Consider the following 5,216-nt stretch of genomic DNA (forward strand, 5'->3'; position numbering starts at 1 on the left):
CAACACAGTGGTACAGGCTTCTCCAGTCTGTGGAATCCCCTAAATAAAGGAGAAGCCCCCCACGTCCTAAATAAAAGGGGAGGAGATGATGTCTTCTGTTTTGGAAAAACCACACTCACCCACAGTGTGTCCTGGGGTGCGCCCGAGATGAAATTCGTGGAAAATGGAAGGTTCTGGAAGACGGTGCCTAGAAGGGCCTGTGTGGCTGCATTAATGGTATTGTCTCTGCCATTATGGGGACAATGGCAAGGCTCTACCTGGCATTACAAGTAAAAGGCAAGCGGATCTCCCTCATGAGATGTGCATTGCTACCATTTCCAGAATGAGGAAGTTGGTCTGTCTGGGAATAAATTTCAAGGCACTACGAACGCTATTTGCATAGTTACTTCCTGGAACTGCCGTCTTTTTGAGGCCGTATATTCAGGAGCAGGGAGAATAGGCCCATTGTCTCCCTGACGGCGCGTTCCCCGGTGTGATTAGAACAACTGAGAACCCAGAGCGCGCTCCCGACTCCAGCCACGAATGCAGAGTGGCCCAGCCACACAGCGTCAAGGTCCCAAGGACGTGAATTCAGAAATGACGAAATCACAGACGTCAACAACAGCTTGCCTCCCTCCACGCCAGGCTTCCATCCAGATGGAGTGAATCCTCCCTTATCGACAGCACCTTCCTCTGTGACCTGACTCAAGCCCTGCAGTGTTCGGGGTCCCTCTGAGAGCCTCTGAACTACCCTGCCTGCTCCTGCTCGCCCCTGGGTCACCGACAACCAGGAGCGTTTGCACGGTTTTGCAGACTTCCCAAGACACTTCCACTCGTGATTTTGTCCCGGCCTCGTGAAACTCTGAGGTGAGAGGACATTTATCCTTACCACGATTTTGTTGACGAGTGATACTGGGATCCTGAAAAGGTCAGGGGTTCCCTGCATAGTGGCCGAGCTTCCGTGCCTTGACCTGAAGCCGGAGCCTGAGATCAGGAGTTTACGATCAAAATCCCACGTGCTTTCTACTTCGGTGGCGCTCCGACTCTGAGTGGATGCGTGGTGGGGGTACAGAGGGTGGGCAGGGGGAAGATCTCGGGGCGCCAGCCCTCGAGCCTGTGCGGGTTGGGAGGGCGGCTTTATGCTCGAGGTAGCTTCAGGTATCAACGCTCACGTTGGCCATGATCTCAGTCGCTTGGGCATTCATTCTTGCTGGCTGAGCAAGCAGGTCACAGGTGTGAATGGTACCTTCCCAGGTCCCTCAAAACCCTGGATGCCCCACAGGACACATCTTCCTCCGATGCCCTTTGCAGATTCTAGCTTCTCTTGCCCAGGTGTGTTGGCTCAAGGACCCACCACATTTTGCCGACCTCTCCACATCCTCTTGCATTTTAATCACAAGCACTCTGGCTTGGACGCCTCCTGCATGGTGTGGGTGTCGGCTACCCCTGCAGCTCCTCCGCGGGCATGGGGACCCTGCACTCTGGCCGTCCATCCGTGCACCAGAGGAATTGAACACCAGGGTTTCCGGCCATCCTCACAGGCTCTCAGATCGCTTAGTGCTGCATTTCTCTTCTTCCCTGACAGAGTGGTTCTCCCACAGCTGAATGGGGGGAAATCCCATTAACAAGTGGGAAATAGCACTTATTTAGTTTTTTGTCAAGTTTAAGAGGCTTAAATTGGTTCCAGTCTCTAAACAAACCTGCTTCAAGTCATAAAAAGCGGGGAAGGCACATTCAAGTCTATGCTTACACAACAATATGCTTTGTCTCTATTTAAAAAGTGTTTGCAGACCACCTGAACAGCAAACACACCATGCATGGGTGTGTGGGGTTGCTTGTGATCACAGAAGAAAAACACTGGTGTAAATGTGCAATCAGGGGAGAGTCTTAGGGTCCCTTTCGATTACTCCTGAAATTCCGTGATGGACAAATTCAACTTCTATATCTTTAAGACTATTCAAATAAGCGCACATAAAACGCTCATAAAATAAGAGAAATATTCTTTTCTAGAGCAACGTTTCTTGCAAGCAGCCCATTTCCCAACAACGTTGAATTGTCCACGTGGCAGAGAGATGCCAGCGGGATAAGTGCACGGACACAGAGGACTGTCCATGGGAAGGTAACACCGGGCAGCCTCTGCGCCTGCAGGGGCAAAATATGTTGGTCTGGAAATGTGGGGAGTCTCTGAGTCCAAAAACCTCCGCCAGCAAAAGCCTCTCACTCGCTCACCCTGGACTCCCTTTGCATAGTAAGGCGCTCTCCACAGGGCTGAGGGAGAGACGCTGTGGGTCCCTCTCCCCTTTCCTGCTGATCCCAAAGCCTGGCATCATACTCGAGGAAAATATGAATGTGCAAACTAAAACAAATCAACAGGTACCAGGATCTCCTTTTGGAAAGTCCGTCTTACTAACAGAGACACGTGTTGAACAGCGGTGCCGCTGGACGGAGGTGGTGAGGGAAGGGTGGCGGGCGGGCGGGTTGGTTGGCGCACGGCACACAGTGAAGGGGCAGATGGGAATGGAAATCCCTGATGGGGCTGCTCTCGTGGGGGCTGCAGGGACCCCCAAGGAGCCCCCCAGGCTCTCCGGGACATGGCGAGGAGACGCGATCTTATCTCCGTGGGCAGTGGTCGCAGCGGCGGATGGGCAGGACCAGCCCTGGGAGGGCCCAGCCACACTGGGGCGGAAAGACGCACTGAGAACCGACGATCTGGTGGAAGCTGGTGGACGTGGGGCCTCTCACGCGTCAAAGAGCACACGACCCCACCGGCTCCCACAGCCACAACCAGATGCTGACCGCACAGGCCGGGCTGGCCGAGGCCTTGCCTTTCTGCCCAGCTCCCAGGGAGGCTGCAGCGGCCGCTGCTGCTGGCGCGGCGTATGCACGGAGGAGCGGCCCCAAGACGTGGCGGCCCAGCCAGGTGTCGGGTCATGCCCGCACCGTCTGATGGTGGCCAGAGCGGACTGCGGGAGCTAAGGGCACAGGTGAGGCTTTCCTCCCGGGAAAGTCTCCAACCAGACAGCACGGGGGATGCTGAGCCGAGACCGCTGGTCGTTCACTCCGCCGCAGCCAGCCTCCCCAGCCGGATGGTCTCTTTCTTACTGACCTTTCACGTCCCCTCAAGTGGTTCTGTGGCATCTGAGTGTGAAGGGCATCTTTTTCCTTCCCATTTTGCTCCTTCCCTCCTTCCTTTTTTTTTTTTTTTTTTTTTTTTTTTTTTTTAATGGGAGGTTTTTATGCCGGTCTCTGAGTTCGGACATTCAGTACAAGTTCTTATTTTTTTAAGGTTTTACATCCTCTCCCTCGATGGATACGTGACAATACAGTCTGATTGTTCTAATCACGGCACGTATGGCAAATAATGACTAATGAAACTTGGTGCAATGTGGCATATGGGAGTTCGCCGATTGCTTTTGCTCACACTTTCTCTTTTAATCCTTGCGATGCTCTGGGAGAATCTAGCATGTGTTCCATTCCACATTCCAGGGACAAAGTCCAAGCCAAACATGGCATTTTCTGAGAATCTTGCCTTTCTCATCCCATGGACCAAATAAGCAGGCTGACATTTTAAAATATGTTTATCCCCAAACCGGTTTACTGGCACCATACATGAGAATGCTCTGTGCGGGGTTCCGGCAACGTGGAAGCTTCAGGAACAGGGAGGCGAGCCCAGGAGAAAGTGATGCGCCCACGGCAGGGCTCCTCGTCCCTCCTGTGCCTTGTCCGACAAGGCTGAATGCAGAGAGGGCAGGCGTCCTCTGTCCACTGGGGCTCTCAGAGCTTGCCCCAGGCTGGACCTGGTGTCTGAATTGAAATCACTCCACAGAGCTCACTCGGACGCCCTACCACACCCCCCCACAAATGGGCCCACCAGAGCTACTTCTTGGCAAGTATGCCAGTGTCCACGCCTGTAGCCCTGATTCTGAGAAGAGTTCATGTGCCGATCTATTAAAGTTCACTTGGAAAGGAAGGACCCAATTTTGGATGGACCCAAGGATGTCCTAAAAGTTTCCATTTAGAACATGCATTTTTGAATTGTAACTGACACATTTTTGACCTGAAACCCAAGAAACATGAAGGGTAAGTAAAACCACGTTCACTGTCCCCAGGTAATCGGAAGGTAACAAGAATTCAGAATCCACATTGGGGAGGGTATGTGCTTTGGTGAGTGCTGTGAAGTGTGTAAACCTGGCGATTCACAGACCTGTACCCCTGGGGATAAAAATATATGTTTATAAAAAATAAAAAATTAAAAAAAAAGAATTCAGAATCCACGCAATGAAAAGATTTCCTTTAAAATTTAAGACACAAGATCATTTTTAAATTGCTTTACACTCGGTGTATTTCAGTGACATCAAGAAGTCTTACGGTGAGTTCCAGGGGAGTCACTGACACCTCCAGTCAGACAAAATGTCCTCCCCAAGCAGATGGATGGTCCTACCCCTGCCCTGTTGGGAGGAGCCCGAGCGGACCTGCGCGGGGTGTCCTGAGTCTGTCCAGGCGGAGCTGGAAAGACCAGGTGGATGAACGGCCCTCGGAGGGCGTCCGTCAGGACTCCGTACGTCTTCGATGACAATGCACCGGAGAGTCCTATCTGACTTGTAGACCTTTCCTTGTAAATGCCACCTGCAGGCCATTCTTGTCAACACATGCCCAGAATTATAAACATCTCCGGTATTTTAGGATTGTGTGAAGGTTCTGTGAATATTAAAAAAACAAAAACAAAACAAACAACTATGGTGTGGCTGTTGTCGGGTGTTCGTCTCTGAATCCGACCAAACCAAATCTCATGGGAAAACAAGAGAAAAGAAAGATAATCCTTTCCTGCTTCACTTGGGCCTGGTCCCTGGCACCCACCTGTCTGGGAGGAGCCCGAGGGTGAGCGCGAGGGCAGGAGGGCTCTGGGCCTCCGCCAGCCAGTGTGAGGACCGGCCACGGGCAGGAGACATTACCTGCAAAATCCGAGGGCTGAGGGGTGGGATCAGAGATGGTGGGGATGGAGAGGGACCTGCCGGGCTCCCCGGGCCCGGGGACAGCAGGGTGACGAGAGAGTACAGGGGCGGAAGGACCAATCCTGCAGGGCCCTGAGCCAGGCTGAGCAGTGTCCACTTCCAAGTGCAGCAGGAAACTTATGAAGGACTTGAATTATAAAGGACATTGCACCACGATGGGGGAGACCCTGGAGGCAGTGGGTAACACAACACACGTATGTGTGCTCAGGTATGAGGACGCGGGAC

General features: G+C 52.7%; 1 long non-coding RNA gene across 2 annotated transcripts; it reads left to right on the forward strand.

Moving 5' to 3' along the window:
* The first annotated feature begins 417 nt into the window (after positions 1–417).
* Positions 418–4,704, forward strand: LOC106006365. 2 transcript variants are annotated; one of them, XR_006604442.1, is made up of 3 exons: positions 418–846; positions 1,990–2,098; positions 4,404–4,704. It is a non-coding gene; the product is annotated as an uncharacterized LOC106006365 (long non-coding RNA). The 2 variants fall into 2 exon arrangements; XR_006604443.1 differs by having other exon boundaries at positions 4,407–4,704.
* The last annotated feature ends 512 nt before the right edge of the window (positions 4,705–5,216 follow it).

Source organism: Mustela putorius, unplaced genomic scaffold (genome assembly GCF_011764305.1).
Source record: "Mustela putorius furo isolate JIRA1106 unplaced genomic scaffold, ASM1176430v1.1 tig00004033_pilon_pilon_pilon, whole genome shotgun sequence".
In the NCBI taxonomy this organism is placed as follows: domain Eukaryota; kingdom Metazoa; phylum Chordata; class Mammalia; order Carnivora; family Mustelidae; genus Mustela; species Mustela putorius.